The sequence below is a fragment of the Myotis davidii genome, unplaced genomic scaffold, assembly GCF_000327345.1.
Source record: "Myotis davidii unplaced genomic scaffold, ASM32734v1 scaffold329, whole genome shotgun sequence".
Lineage (NCBI taxonomy): Eukaryota > Metazoa > Chordata > Mammalia > Chiroptera > Vespertilionidae > Myotis > Myotis davidii.
This window is the reverse complement of record NW_006300374.1, coordinates 1,826,951-1,849,319: the sequence shown is the minus strand read 5'-3', so window position 1 is coordinate 1,849,319 and position 22,369 is coordinate 1,826,951. Positions and strand designations below refer to the sequence as shown.

General features: G+C 46.3%; 1 protein-coding gene across 1 annotated transcript in view; it reads left to right on the top strand.

Moving 5' to 3' along the window:
• The window catches only part of TBXAS1 (thromboxane A synthase 1), a 154,422-nt gene that overhangs the window by 15,232 nt on the left and 116,821 nt on the right, over nt 1-22,369 (top strand). The gene's annotated exons all lie outside the window — the stretch shown is intronic.

Genomic DNA, 22,369 nt, shown 5'->3' with positions numbered 1-22,369 from the left:
GCTCTCACATGGGAGGAGCTCTGCTCAGCCACAAGCCAGGCTGACAGCTGCCAGTACAGCGGTGGTGGTGGAAGCCTCTCCTGCCTCCTCAGCAGCACTAAGGATGTCCAACTGCAGCTTACGTCTGCTGCCCGCTGGCAAGTGGACGTCCCCTGAGGGCTGCCGGGCTGCCAGAGGGATGTCTGATCGCCAGCTTAGGCCCAATCCCCCTGGGGAGCAGGCCTTAGCCAGCAGATGGTCATTTCCCGAGGGGTCCCAGACTGTGAGAGGGCACAGGCCGGGCTGAGGGACCTTCCCCACTCCCCACCCCCAGTGCACAAATGTTTGTGCACCAGGCCTGTTGTATATATAATAATATTTATTATTAGCATTATTTAGCCTTCAAAAAGAAGGATCTCCTGCCATTTATGACAATGTGGATGAACTTGGAGGACATTATGCTAAGTGAAACAAGCCAGACACAAATAGTGCATGATATCACTTATATGTGGAATCTAAAACAGTCAAATTCATTGAAGTAGAGAACAGAATGGTGGTTGTCAGGGGCTGGAAGGTGGGGGAAATAGGGAGATGTTGGTCAAAGGGTACAATTTTTTCAGTTATAAGATAAATTAAGTTCCAGAGCTCTATTGTACAACATGATAACTATAATAAATAATAATATGTTATATTTGAAAGTTGCAAAGATTTGTAAATCATAAGTGTTCTTACCAACACACAGATGGTAGCTGGGTGAGGTGATGGATATCTAAATTAGCTTGATTGTGATAATCATTACACAACGTATGCATATATGAAAGCACCAAGTTGTGCACCTTAAATACATACAATTTCTATCTGTCAATCATACATCAGTGAAGCTGGGGAAACCCACTGGGATAGAACACGGGAGCCCAGCTGGGAAACCTTGAGCTGGGCAGAGCAAGGAGGCCGCCGGGGGGGTCCCCGGGATAATCAGAGGCAGAGGGAGGGACATCCAGCCGCTGAGTGGGTATTGGCAGAGTGAAGATCGGTGTGATCACCATTTCCCAAGTTCTGCTCCTAAAAATGTCTGGGGGGTTAAGTATAATGACGTGCAAGGCCTTTCTCGGTGATTCACAGCATGTCAAAGGCCCTGAACGGTTCCATGGCAAAGAAATCTGTTTAACTTTATTTAACTCAGGGTTTCCTGAGCTTGTTTAATTAAGTAAGGCCACGCACAGCCATAGTGAGAAGGGCAGGGAAGACCGCCGCAGTGGTCGGCAAACTGCGGCTCGCGAGCCACAGGCGGCTCTTTGGCCCCTTGAGTGTGGCTCTTCCTAAGCCTTAGGAGTACCCTAATTAAATTAATAACAATGTACCTACCTATATAGTTTAAGTTTAAAAAATTTGGCTCTCAAAAGAAATTTCAATCGTTGTACTGTTGATATTTGGCTCTGTTGACTAATGAGTTTGCCGACCACTGGCTAGGGCGTTCCCTTGGAAAGGGTGGTCAGACGTGTCAGCAGTTAGGCAGCTGTCCAGCTGCTGTAAACGAGGGGCGGCTGGACAGAGGAATAAAACATGGAAATGATCCCTCTGCAAGCTCCCAGGCTCTGGGTTGATGATGTGGATGATGTTTTTCAGGGCATAGAGGGTACAGAGTCTAGAGGGCAAAGTAGGGCCAATGTGTGGGGCTGGCACCAGTTCAACATCAAAGAAAATGAGTAACCACAGCTACCCGGCAGCAGCCTGGGGACTTGTGAGTACTCCTTGGCGTCCATCAGGAACGCCGCCAAAGCGCTCCTCGCGTGGCGTGGGCAGCTGGCCTAGATGACCACCGAGGCCGCGAGGCCTGGGCTGCAGGACTGTTTCACCTGATGATGCTCTCACACGGGCAGGTCTGTGCTGAACCTACGTGCTGCCCGTGAAGCAAGTCAGAAAACACCCGTGATCCGCTGGTGTCTGCCCCCTCTCCTGCCTGGCTTGCCCTACTCATCCCCAGTGGCATTTCCTGTGGCCCTGACAGTGTCCCAGGAGCCTGGAAACATGCCCACAAAGCGACTCCCGTGGGCCTCGTTGTGGCTTCGTGCATGACCTCTTGCTTCTCGCCTCCCTGTGTCAGTCCCTTAGCTGTTCTGTGCCACCAGCCATGGGAGTGGCTTTGGAAAGCAGAAGGGCCCCGGGCTGGGTCCTGGAATGCAGGGAGGAATTGGAGGAGAGTAGAGGGAGGCAGTTTCAGGTGGAGAAGTATCACAGGCGAAGGCAACACCAGGGCCTGTAACATTTGGTGGAACAAAGCATTCACAGTGTGAGTAGCGGACGCATTTTAGAAATAATGTTAAAGGCTGTGGGTAATTTCCAGTGCCCCAGCGCCTCCAGTGAAGGGCGCACGCTACTTCCCGTTTTTGTGTTTTTGTACTTTTGTCTAGGCTGTGATGGGCACTTTGGTTTAATAACTCAGCAATGAGCTTGCAGATAAAATCGAGCCTGCTTATGAAAACGAGGTCTGTGCTTCCTCGAGGACCATTTTCACAGAATATTATTTTTTTTTTTGTTTTCTCTCTTTTCAATAGTTATGCACAATATCCCTAGCCTCCCCCCTCGCTTTATTGATTTTCCACGACGAGAGTACGAGGTGTGACTATAAAGTAACGTGACTGATTATTTCAGCACACACACCAGAACGTGCGCAGCCCAGCGGATTTTATGACCTGCAGAGGCACGTTCCTGGTGGGTGAACCTTCCCGCACAGGGGCCACGCTCACAAAACGCGCGCTTAGCCCTTTTCCTTGGGAAGGGCCCGTGGTGTCTGCATGCAGTCTTTTGGCAGCTCTCTGGACAACAAATTATCATCTCGGTTGAGAACAGATTGATTTTTAAAACAGCCCCGATTTGGGGAAATGGATGATCAGACTGGGGAACTATTTTAAATCCCAAACAAGCCCTGACTGGTTTGGCTCAGTGGATAAAGCGTCAGCCTGCGGACTGAAGGGTTCCAGGTTCGATTCCAGTCAAGGGCATGTACCTTGGTTGCAGGCACATCCCCAGTAAAAGGTGTGCAGGAGGCAGCTGATCGATGTTTCTCTCTCATCGATGTTTCTAACTCTCTATCCCTCTCCCTTCCTCTCTGTGAAAAATCAATAAAATATATATTTTAAAAAAATCCCAAACAAAACGTGATTGTAAAACAATAAGGCATCGTTGTTGTTTCCTCAGAAGGTCTGGAAGCCTGGGGATTCTGTGGAAGGGCACACTTACCGGGCATAGGAGCTGTTCTTAGTGTTTTTGTTTGTTTGCTTTAAAGGAAAAATAGAAATAGTCTAAATACTTAAGGTCATGCTTTCTCTAATCTGGTAAGGAATTTAGGCTGCTGGGAGCAGTTACTCTCTGGGCAGAGATGAAAGAGGAACCTCATTCCTCCTATAAACAAAGCCCACCATCAGCTTGGTGGTGGAGCCTTACTGAGCCCCCTGAGTAAACGCTTGTGGCCGCTCTCCCTGGAGGACAGTGGCTCTTCCGGAAGCAGAGCAGTTGGATGAACCCTTTCCCCCATCCCCCCAACACCATCACCACCACCGAACGGCCGTCATTGGCCATGGAGGCCGAGTGCCCCATTCTCAGGAACCTCAGCAAAGTAGCAGGAACTTGTTTCTGACTATAAACACCAAGTGCCTCTGAACATGGGATGAGACTCTGGGGACAGAGGGACAGGGGACAGGAGCTCACACTATGGTGGACTGAAATTTCAATTATTAAGAGCCACCTTGTTTTATTTTTTATTACAAAGGGTATTACATATGTGTCCATTTTTTTCCCCGCCCTTGACAGTCCCCTAGCCTCCCCTATTCCCCAGTGTCTTATGTCCATTGGTTAGGCTTATATGCTGAAATTTCAATTATTAAGAGCCACCTTATTCCTGGTTTGCCAGAAATATGTGATGTTGCACAACTTCCTGGTGGGGTGGGCAGGGAGGTGTGTCAGCTGAATGGGAGATCCCCAGAGCCTGCCACTCAGTGTCCTGGGCCTCCTCGCGGGGCCTGTTCCTGGGCCACACTGCGGGGCCACCCTCAGCCTGTGGCCTGTGCCCTCACAAAGGTGTGCATCTTAGGTTTCGCGGAGGCACAAGGCAATTCCTGAGCGTGGCCCCAGAAAGAAGACGGCCTTTTAAAATTGTTATTTGTTCAAAGGTATCTGGAAAAATGGTGTCAGAGGTGGTCTCAAAGCAAGGCCAACCTCTATAAACAGAATCTATAAATCCTGTTTTCTAAGCACTACACCCAGACACCCGGGGAGGGCCAGCGCTATGTACCCAAACCAGCCACTGCCTCCACATTGGGAGCTGAAAGGTGCCTAAAACCCTCCTGCCTTTCCCTCCTCCCTGCACACCACAGGCCCCTCTTCTCTGCACACTTTGCATCCACTGTCCCTGCTGCCTGGATGCCCTCCCCTCTCTGCTGAATCCAACCCTATCCATCCTCCCTAACTGTTGCTCTTCTGCTGTCCAAATGTTGCTCTTCTTGGTCTTCTTAACCAGGCCAGCCCTCGGTGATCTGCTCACTTTGAACTCCAGTAGCTCTTTCTGTCTCTGTTGCTATCTTGGCACTCACTGTATTTTTTAAATTGTTTCTGCATGTGTCCTCTCTTCCTGGCCTGACTATAAGCCCCTGAGGGCAGGGGCTGAATTTTAAGCCAATGAGTGCCTTGTGCACAGTAGCTGCTCAATAGATGTTAATGATGATAATCCTGCCTCAGGTAACTGGGATAGCAGTCCTGCTTCCAAAATCCTCGCTGTTACGTGGGTGCACGCATGCACACAGCACAGGAAAAGGTAGGATCAATCTCCCTCCGACTGCACAGTAGTGGCTCCGTGCCCTCATCACCTGGCAGAATGCCTCGCACATGGCTCATTGAAGGAGTGGGTAAATGACTTCTCCATTCACACACTCACTGAATGCTGAAGGTTTTCTGGGTTGTGTGCTGGTTTCGCCTCCTTGATGTGCAGTAGATAACATCCCCATGAATTCAAACAGATTCGGGGATTATTACATGAGGAATCGAGGAGCAAGACTGTGATGCAAAAGGAGGGGCTGGACCAGAATGCAGGACACAGCCGTTTAGGAGATGCACTCCCCAGAGCACTCAGGGGCTAAGCAAGGTGTTCTGACCACAGTGTGAGGGGGATAGGATGCATCCAAGCCCAGCAGAGAGGTTGCAAAGGACAACAGCCACTTGCTCCTTCACTGTCCTACTGAACCCCAAGGCCCACAGCTTAAGGCAATGCTACCTACACACTCACCACCTTCCACTGCTTCTAGCATTTCCCCATAGACCCCATGTTCCATTGTTCAAACAACAACATATATTTAAGCAATGATTGATTTATCCTCCCCTTTTAATTATTCAAAGACAAGCTGACGGGAGCTCTGCCAATGGGAACAGCTGATCAGTGAGATAACCAGCATTAGTGTACCGAGTTATAATTCCACTCCAAAGCAAAGAAGCTTGACATTTTAGTTAACCTGCACAATCTGATTGTCAATAAGTGCACAATTTACATTAGGCTCTCTGAAATGCTGAAAGTATCTCAGGTGCCCCCTACACGGATCAATAGGCATCTAGGGACCACAGGCTGCAAGCATCATAAAGCGGCCGGTTATACATTTATGGGTTTGAACTCTGTCTGTATAAAGAGAGTGACCAAAATTTGTAGCAGCATCTTATGACATAAGGGATGGTTGAGAGAGATCATTGAGGAGGTGTTAGGAGAAACACAGCACTGTGGACATCAGCTGGGCCTTTACAGGTTAGGGTGGACACACTATCATGAGTGGCCGTGGGCAAGTCAGTCTATTCCTACCAGTTTCCTCATTGATGAGGGAGGACTGACAATCCCTGTCTCTCTGCATATGGCAGCCAGGCCAGCTCTTCCTCACCTTGACGGTCAACCGATCCTCGGTGTTGGGAGGCTGTTTCCTAAGTGACCCTTGAATCGCTCCTTCCTCTCTATCTGCTCTCCTCTACTATACATAGTTCAGGATTTCAAGAGCATCCTTGGCTAGAAATAGCCTCCCAAATGATTTTCCTGCCTTCTGTCTCATGCTCCCCAAATTTGTCCTGCAACTTTACAGCTAGAATACCACCTCAGGAGCTTGCCACTCTGCTTCGAAACATCCTCCTCGGCTCTCCCGCCTAGAGAATGTCTCCCTGGCCTGGCACACCAGGCCCTCTCTGACCTGGCCCTGCCCACCTTGGCATGCTCATCTCCCATCAGGTCTCAGCTAGAACTCTGCTCTCTGGTGCTCATTTCCTGCCACATACCATCTGCTTACCACCCGTTCCCTTCCCTCTACTGGGGTGTCCTCCCCTTTCAGTCAAGAGAGGACTTCTGCATCCCTGTGTTCCTGGCCCCACCGCACCTGGGACCCTCTCTCTCTCCTCCCACGTCCCTGGCTCCTCCATTAGAAGGTGAGCATCTCAAGAGCAGGATTGGGTCTTACTCAGCTTTAGCCTTAAGCACCCAGGATTGTGCCTGGGGCACTCAGTACTATATTTCTATCAAGTAACAAACACATAGGATTTCTTGTGGCATGTGCTTGGCATCGCATGCGTGTTAGTTGTTCTTTGCTGCTATGACTATTATCATAGAGAATTTCCTTTCATTCCTGGAGGCATACCCACTGCAACCAGTTACCACCCTCACTTGTTATATAACAAAGTTTCATGGAATTGAACTCTGAATCTTAATAAAAGAGTTTGCCTTTAAAATTCAGGTTAGACTGGGCTGTGGGTGGAAGTTCATCTCTACACGATTTCTTAGGGAGGATTGCCAAACAAAGGCATAGTGCAGAGGTGGCGGTTGACCCCATTCAAGAAAATAAACTACTCTCAAGCACTTGAGCCACATGCTACTTCATCAACATTGCCTTTAAAAATGTTTTACCGTTGGCTGCCTTTCTCCACTTTCTGTAATGGTCCAGAGCTTGGACTTTCTAACCAGATTCAAATCCTGCCTAGCTTGGTGACCTTAAGCAAGTTTGTAAGGTTTCTGTGTCTCAGTTTGCCCATCTGTAAAATTGGAATAATAATAGTATATTCCTTGTAGCATGCTGAGAGGATTAAATGAATTAAAACACAGAGTAGACTTGGAGCAATGCTGGACACTTTAGTGTTCAATAACCAGGTTTATTATTAGCCAATAACTGCAGGCTCATAATCAGCAATGATTGCATAGATGTTAGGTGGGTAGATTGTGGTTTTAATTTAATTTTAAAAACATCATTCAGAATTTTCGCATGATCTCCAGGAAAGCATAGAAGTAGATGTGAAGAGAGCTCATTTCAAACAAGCGGTCCCATTTGAATGATATTGGGCTTATACACGTAGGTAGCGTTTGACCTTGAGCAACTAAGACAAGGTTTAAAAAATACTATTTGAGTTAACTAAGACATCTTAGGTGATGCTGGAGATGGTCACTGATGGTGTGTGTGTGTGTGGGGGGAGGTGGTTAAGGGGTAGGAGGCAGGAACAGATAGCAGGACGCAGCAGGTTTAGAAGTGAGTGGGAAGGAGGGCAGTTGAGAAGAGTGGACTTTTCTTTCAAGAAGGTCATCTAAGATGTTTCCAAAGGTAAAGTGGAGGAAGTTACCCCTTCCCATCTCGTTGCATGCACTTTGTGAACAGTACATTTTACAACAACTTATATTATTATTAGTCTATTGGTACAATTGTTTATTTCTTAGTTGTAGGTGTTTAAAAATAAAAGAAAATCTAGTTTTTGAAAAGTACTCTATAAATTCAGCTTTAAACTCAATTTGATTTCCAGAAATTTTTCAAATATTTCTATGACAAACTTTACATTTATTCATTGAGCAGGAGAAGCCCAATTCTATGTTTCATCTGTTGCCAGTTGCCTAGCCCTAGGGTTTGAGAATTTGTAGTATAAACGATGCATATCAAATCAGTAAGTAAATCCTGGCAAGCCTTATTCTACTCTGTCTCATAGACCAGACTTTTTGTTTCCTGTACACTCATGTCCGAGCCTTTACTTTCATTATCCCTTAACTATGACACTGTTAAGGTTTCCTTGCAGGTTCAATTCTCTCCCATCTAAAAACATATAAGTAAGTCAGTCAGTCAGCTTGCCAACTAACCACCTCTTCTCTGTGTATATGTTCCACCCCAGCTACCACCCCACCTATCTTTCCCTCCCAGCCAAAGGGCTTGAAAGAGGATCCCACATATGCTCACTTTCTCCCCTCCCATGTACCCTTCAGCCACACAGTGGGGTTTTCACTCCATTCTCCACTGAGAGGGCTCTTTCTAAGGCCACCAATAGACCCGCATTCCTAAACGGTATTCACTTCCCAATCCTTCTCTTTCTTTATTGTTTTGCGATATTTGAATCTGGTGTCACTATTGGGTACATTCCAGAGCCCTCAGGTGTATAGAGGTAGAAAAAAGGTTGAGCACCTTGGTTATTATCCAATGGCTTCATTTTAAAGATAAGAAAATGAAGGTCCAGACAAGTGAGTTGACCTGTATCAGTCAGTTATTGGTGCAGTAATGCTGTATAACAAACCACCCCCAATTCACTGGCAAACATTTATTCTTCTCACAGTCTGTGAGTAGCTCTGTTCCAGGCTGTCAGGGGGGCTCAGATCTGCTTCAGAGGTGTTTGCAATGGGGCACAGGCTGAAGAGGCTACTTCATAGATGTAGTTCCTAGGAATGCAAGAAATGCAAGAGGAATGAGCAAGAGGCCTCAGCCTGAAAATGGCTTGACGTCACTTCTGCCCATATTACTTTGATTAAGGCAAGTCACATGCCCATGCCTAACATTAACGGGGATGGGTGGGGTGGTGAAGAAGACTCCCCCTACTGTAGTGGGAGGCACTTCAAACTCACAGAACAAAGGGTGGTGATGTAGACACAGGGAGGACATTAGCTGGGAGCAGTGATTCAATCTACCACAGGCTCCAAGATGACACATCTGGGTTCTGATCTCTGGCAAAGCAGAAAGAGGCCGTGGATGAGAAGACAAGACAAAACAAGAAGCAATAATAAAAACAAAGAACAAGCAAACTAAAACTTGAGGCTAAAGGACGTTTGGATTTTTATTGTAAATGAAAACAATGATCTCTGATAAAAGTACAGACACCGATGGAGCATTTGCCAGCTGAGACGCTGATGTGCTGGGTCAGGGTGGGTCTTGACCGTAGAGTGAGAACTAGCTTCTAGAATGCTAAAAGCAAGGGCTTGAGCTCAGTGTAGGGACTCAGCCTGGAGATGTACCCAGAATTTCTAGCTGAATAAGCAATGGAGGTCCGGGGCTGACTGATGATGGGTGAGTGTGTACTCTGAGAAGAGCAAATATTGATTCAGGAGATGGGGTGTGGAAGGGAGAAGCTGCTACCTGAAGGACCCAGCTCCATTCTGGAGAAGCAAAATTGAGGGGAAGCATTTCTGAGGCCCAGAAGATAAGAAATAGACTTTTGGATTCTGGAAAAAAGCCTGAATGCAGAAAGTAGTGTGTGCACCATATCGTGAATGACAACACCCAGGGGGCATCCTTGCAGATGGTGAGCTGCATCATTTAAGACAAATTCATTGTTCTACACTGGGCAGTAAATTTATGGCTGCTGCTATGCCAAGAAATGGCTGTGGATGTAAAGAGAAATAGCTACAGAATTCTTTAAATATTCTCATGGGTGCTAGAGCCCTACTGGGTCCTTGAAGAGAAAACAGGTTTTGGGATTATGTCTTGCCCCTCTAGAACCTACCCCTTGGTGCTGGCTAAAAGGAGAAAGGGGTAGGCACCACAGTGCCTGCTACACAGGGTGAAATCAACCTGGGCTTTCAAACAGAGAAAGTGACTTTATCTCCCTTCCCTGCTCCCCCATCGTATGCGTTTGTACCCTCTCCTCTATTGAGTGTGGACAGGGAAGTGCTCTTGCAATCCAAAATCAGCCACAGCATTTCATTTCCTTTTCTCTATAGAAAGGCTGTGCTGACTAAACTAGAATCTAGCTTAGTTAGTATAATAAAAATAAATAGCCAAAAAAGCCCCCCAAAAGCCCAACAGACAAAAGAAAAAACAGAGCGCAACATTGAGAGTGAGTCAGGAAATGAAATGCTTTTGAAATCGTGTCTTCTTTCATTAGGGTTATTTTCTTCCCATCCCACCTCCTCTGACTCCAGGGGGTCAGGGAGAACCCTCCCCACCAACACAGCCATGCAGATTATTCCCTGTAGGGCTGCTGACAGCTCTGGTGGTATTTTTCCTGGGTTGAGTTGTGTCCCCTCCAAAAATTCATGTCCACTCAGCACCTCAGCACATGCCTTACTTGGGAATAGGGACTTTGCAGATATAACCAAGTTAAGATGAGTTCATACTGGTTTAGAGTGGGCTGTGATCCATGGCTGAGGTCCTTATAAGAAGAGGGAAGTCTGGACATAGAGACGCACGGAGTAAAGATGATTTGAAGATATAGACACACAGGGAGAGCGCCATGTGATGAGGCAGAGACTGGAGGGATGTGGCTGCAAGCCGGGAGCAGGACTGCCAGCAACAACCAGAATCTAGGAAGAGTGAGGAAGACTCTTCCCCTAGAATCCCTGAGAGAGAGCATGGCCCTACCGACACCCTGATTTTAGACATCCGGCCTCTAGGACTGTGAGAGAATCAACTTCTGTTGTAGCCCCCAGTTTGTTACGACAGCCCTAGGAGATGACTGTGGTCTCCTTCCTTTCATGAGCTTTGCTGAGCCAGGACAGGCCCATCCGAGGCCTAGCTAGAGGCTCAGGTCCTCAGTCAGACATCCCTGGCCTGGGCTGCAGCCTGGCCACTGAGCAGGGGGCCCGACCTGGGGCTGGTTTCTAAGTCTCATTTCCCCATCTATATAATAGACATAACAAGGATGTTGATGGAGATTAGAAGCCACAATGTTTATAATGTGTTGGTATACTGCCTGACCCAAAGCAAGTGCTTAGTAGATGTTAGCTATTATTAGCCAGATGGTTTCCTGAAGGCTTTAAATTCATTTTTCACCCAAGTTTGAAGTTTCCCAGATTTTACTTTTCCAGTAAAGCCAAGTAGATCCTATCCGTTCTCCCGGTGATATATGATGGCATCTGGCACCGTGCCTGGCACTAAGCAGGCACTGAATACGTCTTTATGAAGTGAAAAATGGCACAACTACACCTTGTTTCAATACCTCCTCACAGGAGGAAGCAGCTTACAGACCTAACATGGCTTAGTAACCAGCTTGAAAACCCCAAGGTGAAACTCTGGAGGAACGATGCACTTTAATGAAATTTGTTCACACTGGGGCACAAGTGGTGTGGTAGGCAGCCTCCAAAACGTCCCCTGAATAACCCCTGTGGCCCTCTCCCATTGTCCCGGGGCCACTCATGTGACCAGTAGAATAACGCATGTGACAGTGTTTCACTTCCAAGGCTAGGTTATAAATGACTGAGCCTTCTGTAACCTAATCTTGGACTCTCCCTTGGGACTGCTTGCTTCGGGGAAGCCACCTGGCCTCCGGAGTAGCCTTGCAGAGAGGCCCACATAGTGACGCCTGCTAACACTTAACCTAAGTGGGCATGGAAGCGGATTCTCAGGCTCTGGCATGCCTTAGATCAGTGGTTCTCAACCTTCCTAATGCCGTGGCCCTTTAATACAGTTCCTCATGTTGTGGCGACCCCAACCATAAAATTATTTTCGTTTCTACTTGATAACTGCTATGTTGCTACTGTTATGAATCGTAATGTAAATATCTGGTATGCAGAATGTATTTAGGCGACTCCTGTGAAAGGGTCGTTTGACCCCCAAAGGGGTCGCGACCCTCAGGTTGAGAACCGCTGCCTTAGATCATTGCAGCCCCAACGGAAAGCTTGACTGTAACCTCAGGGGAGACCCTGAGCCTCAACCACCAGCTAATCTGCTTCCAGTTTCCTGACCCTTGGAAGCTGTGTGTGATAACAAATGTCTGTTGTTTTAAGCCACTTCAGTTCAAGGGTAATTTGTTACACAGCGATGGATAACTAGTGCAGGCGATGAGAGAGGAGTGGTCAGGATGAGCCAGGACTAGGACAAGGGACAGTAATCATACAAGGGATTATAAGGTTCAGGAGGCAGGCAAGAGGCCAAATGCAGATGGGCCGGCCACAGGGAAGGCTGGGCAGGTTCCATGTGTCTGTGCACCCGGTCCAGAGCCCAGGGGGGCGAGAGCCAGAACCAACCACATCGGTGAGCAAAAGGGCATGGAGACTCTTGGCGATCTTAGACTGGAGCTATTGCTTTTGGACCTTGTTTTGTGCGATTTCCAGTAGAACCTATAGTTGATGACTGTGGCTAAGAGGCGATCACAGGCCATGAGTGAACTTGGCAAGAATCAGGTCAACACAAAGATTTCAAGATTACAGCAACAAAAAAGATGCAATGGGATTAAAAATATTTTTGAAATGCTTACAATAATCTTTTGTTATTTTGATTGCCTAAGCTCTTTAAGTCGTCTGCCAGGCTGGGAGACAGAACTGGGTTTCCCAGGCCTGTTCCAGGCTTCTGAGCAGGTCACAGTGCAATAGAAAGACGGAGATACTGACTGGGTTTATGAAGACATAATCAAATCCAATTGGCAAATATTTTTGAATGCCCACTAGGCTAGATACAAAGGAACTCGGAATCACTCTGTGCACCCACGACAAAGACCCAATGTCCTGAGTACCAACCTTGGCTACCAAGAGACCTAGTAACTCAAAGAAACAGCCCTCTGTTCTCTATGCAGGCCAGATCTTCACTGTAAGCTTACTGTCCTTGTTTCAAGGCTCAGGGTCCTGCTGACTCATCAGCTAATCTGATCAATTGATTTGATCCCAGGGGTTAACAGAGCCCTGTGAAAGGCATCTGTGAGCAAAGGAGGGCTTTCTGCCCTCCTGCCTTGTAGATAGGTTCGGTTCTAGGCAACTTGCTGCTCTGCAGATGTAAAATGAGACACAGTACAGGCTGCTAGCCAAGAGCACAGACTCTAGAACCAGACAGCCTGGGGTCAAATGTCAGCTCTGCTACCTACTGCCTGTGTGACCTTGGGCAAGTTACTTGGTCTCTCTGAGCCTCTGTTTTCTCATCTGCAAAATGAAGATGAGCATAGCAGCACATTCGGTATGGGGAGGAATAAATGAGCTCACATGTGGGGAGCACTGAGAGCAGCCCCGGCCCCTGCAAAACATTCAGTAACTGTTTGATATTCTTAAGAAGCACACAGAGGCATGCTAATAGCAAACGGGTTATTGCCCACTCTGTGCCAGGCACTGTGCACTCTCAGGGCTCAAACTGTCATTGGGGTGCACCGAGGCAGATAACTCTTTCACAACAATATCTTAAGGGTTCTTTAAGGACTTCATGAAAACAAAAGGATTAACTACAGATGACTAAGCCCGCACGATGGAAACAGAACCGGGTCCAGTAAATAATGAACTTAGGCAGGATTATATCCCTACAAATAACACATCAATTCTTCTATTCTTCGTTGGCAATCCCTCTGCATTAGGGAATCGGTGGCCAAGGAAACATCTCCATGTGCCTAGGACAGTCTGGGTGGGCCCCTGGAGAAATCAGAAGGACAATTAGGACTTGCCAGGTAGAGAAAGAGGGTGGACACATCAGGCAGGGGACAGAGTGTACTGGGAGAGGGTGAGGTAAGCAGGCATCTGGGGTGTAAGATTTAAGGAGGCACTTATGCTCAGGGTCATACAAGAGCAGGGGTGGCACTTGCATATCGTGGAGAGTAAGCGCTTCCTTAAATTTTGCACCCTTGGTGCCTCCCATGCCTTTTCTTTGACTTGGCCGTGGAGAAGAGCATGGGTTTAAAAGCCGGGGAGGGTGAAATAAACTGGCATAACTGTCAATGTCCAGGTGCTGCAAGATTGCTGGAGTCTAAAGGCGGGGGACAGCGACCACTTGGAGTTAGGCCAGGCCAGATCACCAAAGGCCCTACGGGCCAAATAAAGGAGTTTACTGCTTGGTCTGAAAGTGACTGGGAGCCAATGAACTCCTGAAGCAGAGACAACGGTGCCCTGAGAAAGGGCGGTGCCAGTTAGAAGGAAGGAAAGAACCCACTGGAGACGTTCTGAAAGCAGAATTGAAAGTCCTTGGGGACTGATTGCAGATGAGGATTGATGGAAAGAATAAAAGATAGCACCGCGGTTTCTAATTGGAGACCAGTTTCGAAGCCATGGGAGTTACTAGGTAAAATAAGTACATGGAAGGCTGTTGTCGGGGTTTCCCCAAGCCCAAGGGAAATCGCCCTTTTCCCCATTTGTTTTCCTTAGGATACACTCTCTGGGGTCCGGATGGTGTCTGTACTCTGTAGGTATCGCTGAACTAAACTGAGTGACTTCCAGATCCCATCCCTTCATCCTGCTCATTGGCTTCCAGGTGGCCTTGTGGTGTCAATGTCCTTTCAAAGGTGGCTGGGATCAGACCAACCTCTGGTTCTGGACCCATGAGATCCCATGGCTCTGACTTGGCCCCCATGACCTTGGTAGGGACCTGGAGAGCCACTGGGTACCAGACAAGGCCAGACTGGCCCGGGGCCCTGGGGGGGGGGGGGGGGGAGGGGGAATAGGAGGGAGGAGGTAAAGGGGAATGAGGGTCTGTTGGGAAACTGGGAAGCTTGGGTTGCCTGGTGAAGAGAACCTTCTGAGACACAATTTGAGGTCAGAGTCAGCCAGAGAGCAGGCTGGAGGGTGGTGGATCTGAGGTGCAGCTCAGAAAGGCTGAGGTGGCTATGCTGGGGGCAGGGGGAGGAGGCGGTGGCTTCCCAATGGCTAAGCCTGGGGCAGGGGAAGTGCTGAGACTGCAGGGCAGCCTTAGAGGCATACGTTGGGACTAACTTCCTCTGACCCAGGCACAACCACACACACTGACCTTGTGGTCAACTAAAGCCCCCAGATCCTTTTCTATGAACTTCAGTGAAGCAGGGCCTCCCCTTCCTGCACTTGAGAAGTTTGGAAAATACCTGCTGTGCACGAATTTCCCCACATTCTCCTAAAATAAAGCAGGTGGAAAAGCAAATCTGAGCTCTTGGAAACATTAATTAAAGGCACCAGAGTTTCCTTATTTAACTAAGGGTTGCTACCTCATTTGGGATTATTAGCAAAGCAAGGCAGCCTTTGTTGTGCTTGACAAAGTGATTAATTCAGACTCTAGGTGAATTTTGGCTTTCTCAACATCTTTTGATGTGCTAAGATTCCCCAGGGAGGACAACACCATCAATTACTTAAACAAGCCATTACCTGGAGAGCACAATTATCAGGGAGGCCCAGTCTACTAATTGGCAGATGGAGAGATGGAAATGAACTCTCGCTCTGGCCTGGACCCCTACCTGTCGAGGAGGAGCAAGCGTCCCTTCACTTGTCTCCTGACGATGCTCCCGCTGATGGGGGCGACCTAGTTATTTTCCCACCTCTGCAAAAATGCATCTCCGGTGACTGTGTCTCCACAACCCAGAAGCTGCCTGTGGCTCTCCGATGACAACTTCATTCTCCAGGGCAGGGCTGTAGAACTCAGCACAGGGGGAACTCAAAAGAGATGGGGCCACTGAAGCAAAATTCTTTTTTGAAAGGCATTTGTAAGAGATTCTTTGACTTGCTTTTTCCCTCTCAGGAGCCAAATTCTCCAGCTCCTGGGACAAGCAGGCTGAGGTGGGGCTCTGGAGATGCCATGTCTGGGCTTAAATCCCCTGACATGGAAGGAATTCAAGAGGCCGCTTTTCATTTTTAAACATAAACATATGAAATGGCATTTAAATATATTTGTATTTAAATGCATAAATTAAAATATATTATAATGCATTTAAACATATTTTATTTTAAAATGTTTATTATGTATATATTTTTAAATGCACTAAGCCATTACTCCCCCCAACCAGAAGAGAGGTTTTGGGGGCAGGTTTGGGATTTCACTTATATATGTCACTGTGTTTTTCTGGTGGGGATTAGGGAAGCTTATTTTAGTTAAATTCATTCAAATACTTTTAAAAAATCTAGGAGTGTTTCAAAAATATCAGCCACTTAACCCATTTTATGACTTAATTCAATTGCTTTGATCTATTTTTAAAATAGAAAGATGAGCCCAAACCGGTTTGGCTCAGTGGATAGAGTGTCGGCCTGCAGACTCAAGGGTCCCAGGTTCGATTCCGGTCAGGGGCATGTACCTTGGTTGCAGGCACATCCCCAGTAGGAGGGTGTGCAGGAGGCAGCTGATCGATGTTTCTAACTCTCTATCCCTCTCCCTTCCTCTCTGTAAAAAATCAATAAAATATATATTTAAAAAATAAAATAAAATAAAATAGAAGGATGAGTTGCATGCACATTAATATTGTGAAACTACTCTTTGCTCTACCTTCATCCTTCTTCTCTAATTCTCACTGGCATGAAAGTGAAAGACATGCTCCCAGCCTCCCTCTGTGACCAGCCCTGTGACGGGGCTGAGGCTAGCCTGGCTCTGGGCCTCACTCAGAGTCCCCTCCTGCTTAACCACCCACTCCAACAGCATGCCACTTGCTGCCCTTAGTCCCAGAACGTATCGGTTGGTTTTCTTGAGGCGGGACGGGCATTGGAAAGCACTGGGCTTAAGGCAGAGACAGGGTTTCTTCCCACACAATTGCCCCAGCCCAGCCCAGTACCTCCTGGACCACCAGCCCTTGCAAGGCCGCCCCCAGCGCCATCAGACAGCTACGGCTACAGCTATGGGTGATGCAGCCCTGTTTATCCCTCCAGCTTCAACACCTCTGTCCTCAGTTTAGTGGTTTTCTGGAGATTGATTCTCGTTGAAAGGTCCTATTTTTTGAAAACTGGCCTTGGGGAGAAATAATAAGTATAAGGATCACTTTCCATTTTTTTTGGATTCTATAAATCCCACCCAATGGTTGGACAGAAGAAGTGCTCTTAAGTGATCAAAATACAAAATGCGCATTTCAACTGGCACGTTCCCATGATGCTTCTTTGCTGCGAGGATCGTAATGTAAATGCTGAATTAATTGCTTCTCATTAGCCGTTGAATGTCTGTCTGATCCACTAGGTTCATGCCATGTCCCTGTAGCATTCCTGGCACCCCGTGCCATGCCTGGCACACAGGAGATGGGCAATGAATATGTGTCGTTCCCATGATTCTCTTCATTGGTCACATGCCCATTAACGTCAGCCCTAACAGTGATAAAGAAGTTCACTATTAGGACCTCTACCTCTTATGAGGGTAAACACCTATCATAGTTTGGAATAAACCCAGTGTCAAATGCAGACCAGCTCTCCCTAGTTCTGAGAGAGGAAATACAAGACAATGGATTCATTTGATCTAATTCTCCACATGAATGTTGAACAAGGACTGAATTGTTCTCATTCTCTGGCCTTGGTATTAAACTATCAGCTGAGCCAGGGAGACCTCAATGGAGCACATTTTAAAATGTGGCCTGCTGGGCCCAGCCTTGGCCTGTGGGCTTACCTTCGGCAGGTGAGATCTTCACGGGCTTTTGGAATTTTCCATTGTGAAGTATTTATTTTTCACATGAGTTTTTATTTATGGGAACGGTTTTTATTTGTGGTCACAACATAGTTTCCTTTGAAAACAAATGCATTTAAGTTTATTCAAAGGAAATAGGAAGTAAAATAGCACAAGTGATTTACAGATAATGGCAAAGACTCTAAAGATGCTATCCAAACAACTGAATTTAGAAGAATAACATCTTAATATCAATTAAGATTTATTGACTCAACTGACTCTCCTGCCCTGAAAAGTTGAGATAAAAATGGAATAGTTAACTCTGCACTGCAATGACCATCAACTGGTCAATTGTAGTATTTTCTTTAAAATACTTCTCTGCTGCCCGTTTAGATGCCAGGGCCACCCAAGCCCGGTTCAGCGGTGCCGGAGGCAGAGGCTGAATGTCGTGGGAGCTCTGGGCTTGCCTCCTTCCCATCCTCCAGCAGCTGTGACACCCAGTTCTCCCTGAACAGGAAGCTCTGACAGTCCGGACCCCAGACACTGCTCCTTTACAGTACAGGCACAATTCAAAACTCCGCCATAAAGTCAGGATCTACACACAATATAAGTTGGTGTGGTAGCTAAATAGTGGCCCCAAAGGTGTCCATGTCCTAATCCCTGGAACCTGTAGAATACCACTTTCAATGGCAAAAGGGACTTGAAAGATAGGATTGAGGATTTGGAGATGGGGATAGTGTCTGGATTACCTGGGTGGGCCCTACATGTAACCTGAGGATCTTTATAAAGGGGACCCAGGAGGAGTCCATCGCAGAAGGCGATGTGATGACTGGGAGCAGAGATTGGAGAGATGTAGCCATAAGTGGCAGAAATAAAGAATCGATAATTCCCTGAATCCTCCAGAAGGAATCGTCCCTACCCGATACCTCAACTTTAGGCTCGTGAGACTGATTTTAAGCTTCTGGCCTCCAGAACCATTAGGTAATAAGTTGTGTTCCTTTAAGCCACTAAGGTTGTGGTTATTTGTTATAACAGCAATAGGAAACGAATACAGTCAGGAAAGACTAGTTTACGTAAAATAATTCATTCACTTCTTTTTTTTAAATATATTTTATTGATTTTTTACAGAGAGGAAGGGAGAGAGATAGATAGTCAGAAACATCGATCAGCTGCCTCCTGCACATCCCCCACTGGAGATGTGCCCGCAACCCAGGTACATGCCCTTGACTGGAATCGAACCTGGGACCTTTTAGTCCGCAGGCCGACACTCTATCCACTGAGCCAAACCGGTTTTGGCACAATCACTTCTTGGTAGGATTCCCCATATTGATTTTTAGGTGAGGTATCGCTATACATTTAAAATAATTTCAATTACAAAGGAGTCAATACACAAGTTTCAAAATCTATTTACGTTTTTGAGCAGGCATTCACATGGTTGAAGAATCATAAGCATCACTAGGAAATACAGTGAAAAGTCTTCCTCCTTTATGGTCCCTAGATGCCATTTTACATGAAAAGGAACCAGGGCTTCTTGGGGAATTGGCTGGTCCAGGTTTGGTGCAAATGTGCAAGAGAAACCTGAAACATCTTGCTATTTAAGAAAGTAAGGAAGCTGTTGTGCCAAAAGTACTCAGGAACACATTTACATGCACTCAACCAGCCGAAAATGGGATAATTTGATTAATGAAATAATAATTGCAATGGATCCAAACACATAAAAAATATTTAAATCCATGAATTCATCATGACACAAAAATATCATGTCACCACTGTAAGACGTTATGAAATGAACTCTTTAGTATATTTTATATTCAGAAGTTCCCTAGTAGACTACAATAGATACTGAACGTACTACATTTAAAAATGTGTGAGATGCAACTAAAGACATACTGAGAGAGAGATTTCAGTCTTAAATGCATTCATTAAAAATAAAATAACATTGAAAATAAGTGAGCTAAATTGTTAAGAAGTTAAAAAAAGAAACAAAAACCAAAAAGTAAAACCAAAGAAAACAGAAGGAAAATGATAATAAAAATATGAGCATAAACTAATGAAATAGAAGGCAAAAAAATAGAAATGATGAATAAAGCAAATGTTGGTTCTTTGGAAAGATTAATAAAATAGACAAAACCATGGCAGGACTAATAAGAAACACTTTTCTAAGTAAAGTAGGAATAGAAGGAAATGTCCTTAACCCAATAAAGAATATCTACCAAAAATCTACAATAAAATCTCACACTTAATTTTGAAACATTAGATGCATTCCCATAGAGTCAGGAATATGAAAAGGGCATCCTCTTTTACGGTTTTTTAAAAATATTGTACTAGAGGGTCCCAGACACTGGAATAAGAAAAGAAAATGAAAAGTGAGACAAAGTATTAAAAAGAGATCAAGCTGATACTATTTGCATAACATGTAATTGTCAGCATAAGAAATCAAAGAGATTCCATATGTAAGCCAGTAAGAAAGCTTAGAAGGCTCATTGATTACAAGATCAGCATAAAAAAACAATTGGTGTGTCTACACATGAGCCATACCAATCCGTCAGATATACACCAGATGATTTCCAGCCTTGATGGCAAGTGAGAGCAAGGGCTTGAAGGGATGAATCATAGGAGAGGCCTTGAACACGAGCCAGAGGACGCTAAAACAGAAATGAGGTGTTAAAGGGGAACCGAAATGACCTCCCATAGAAACTCTATATTTCCAAGGAACTCTTGCTTAATGCACGATTGAAGCAAGCTCTGTTCTTACAGTTTCTCTAGTTATAGTGGTGGGGAAAGAACGGGGAAAGAAAGGAGAAGGATATAGAATTTAAATTTAGCTAGTAAGGCTGTAATTATTAAATGAAAACTGTTCAGACTACAACTGCTCATTTCTTCCCTTTGCCTAAATATGTGCTTGGAGTCAGCTTGCAGTCTCCCGTCAATAACTGTTCATTTTCCAACTAATGCTTTTATTGCTGTGGCGTAATTCTGCCTGACACCTACATAAACTGTAGTGGAAATGAGGTGGGGAGAAGAAAGAATAACTTCAAAGTTGGGAAATATTTTTGAAATTGGAGAAAAAGGATGGCAAAAAAGTTCTCTCTCTTTAGTGATGAGAGAAATGCAGGCATCCAGATACATTGATGTGTCGATAAAAATAGGAAAACATTTTATGAGAGTATTTGGTGAAATGGACACTGACAGTGAGGCTGACTGGGACAAACTTTTTGGAAAGCACTTTGCAAGTGTACCAACATTTAACACCAGGGACTCCATGGACTTCAGGTTTGGAAAAGCTTCATGTATAAAGAACTAGAGAAGTTTCATGCCCAGAGATGTTTGTTATAGGAGCATAAAAATTAGCAAAAATACTGAAGGCACCCTAAATATTAAACAATAAGAATAGTTTAGTACAGCCGTGGGCAAACTATGGCCCGTGGGCTGGATCCGGCCCGTTTGAAATGAATAAAACTAAAAAAAAAAAAAAGACTGTATCCTTTTATGTAATGACTAGAGGCCCGGTGCACAAAAATTTGTGCACTCAGGGGGAGTGGGAGGTCCCTCAGCCTGGCCTGTGCCCTCTCACAGTCTGGGACCCCTCGGGAGATAACGCCCTGCTGGCTTAGGCCTGTTCCCGGGTGGCAGAGGGCAGGCCCAATCCCTAGGTGCAGCCCTTCGTCGGGCTCAGAGCAGGGCCGATTGGGGAGTTGGGGCGCCGCCTCCTGTCATACACAGAGCAGGGCGGATTGGGAGGTTGCGATGCCACCCTCAGTCATGCTTAGGGTAGGGCCAATTAGGGGGTTGGGGCACTGCCACTGTCACACTCAGGGCAGAGCCGATGGGGAGGTTATGGCTCTATCCTGTCACAGAGCAGGGCCCGTGGCGGGGGAGGGGGGGTGGGGCGCCGCCCTCTATCACCCACAGAGCAGGGCCGATCAGGGGGTTGGAGTGCCGCACCCTGTCACACACAGAGCCGCAGGGTAATCAGGGGGGTTGGGCGCTGCCCCATGCCACACTGATCCTGGTGCTGGGTGGCCTCGCAGCTCTGCTGATCCTGGTGCTGGGAGGCATATTACCCTTTTACTATGTAGGATAGAGGCCTGATGCATGTGCGGGGCTGGCTGGTTTGCCCTGAAGGGTGTCCTGGATCAGGGTGGGGGTCCCCACTGGGGTGCCTGGCCAGTCTGGGTGAGAGGCTGAGGGCTGAAGCTCCCAACTGTTCCTTTTTTTCTTTTTTTTTAATTCTGGGCCAGCTTTAGCTCTGAGGCTCCAGCTCTTAGGCCTCCGCTGCTGAAAGTAGGTAATCGAAACAATGTATAACTCCAGCTCTGACTCTAGCTCTGAGACCCCAGCTCGCTGAAAGCTGGTTTCTGGTTTTTTTTTTTTAGCTTCTCTGTTTGTTACAATGTTCAAACTGCAGGCTCAGAGGCCTGCAAGGCAGGCGGGGACGTTGGGTTCCTCTGTCACTGAAGCAAGCAAGCCTCATGTTAATTTCAAGCTGCCTGGCTGCCGGCCGCCATCTTGGCTGTCAGTTAATTTGCATATCATCCTGATTAGCCAATAGGCAGGGTAGCGGTCGTATGCCAATTACCATGTTTCTCTTTTATTAGTGTAGATGTTTACTTTGAATCTATCTTAGTTCACACAAACACTCCATCCATGCTTTTGTTCCAGCCCTCCAGTCCAGTTTAAGAACCCACTGTGGCCCTCGAGTCAAAAAGTTTGCCCACCCCTGGTTTAGTAAGTTATATGTGCACAAGAAGAATATTATATTGCCATAACAGTAATATCCATAATGGATTAATAACGTGGACATATGGTATTCCTTATGTTAAATGAGAAAATAAAGGGAAATAGAAAAAAAATATCCTATATAATAGAAAGGTAATATACAAATTGACCGTCATGCCCTCGCACAAGATGGT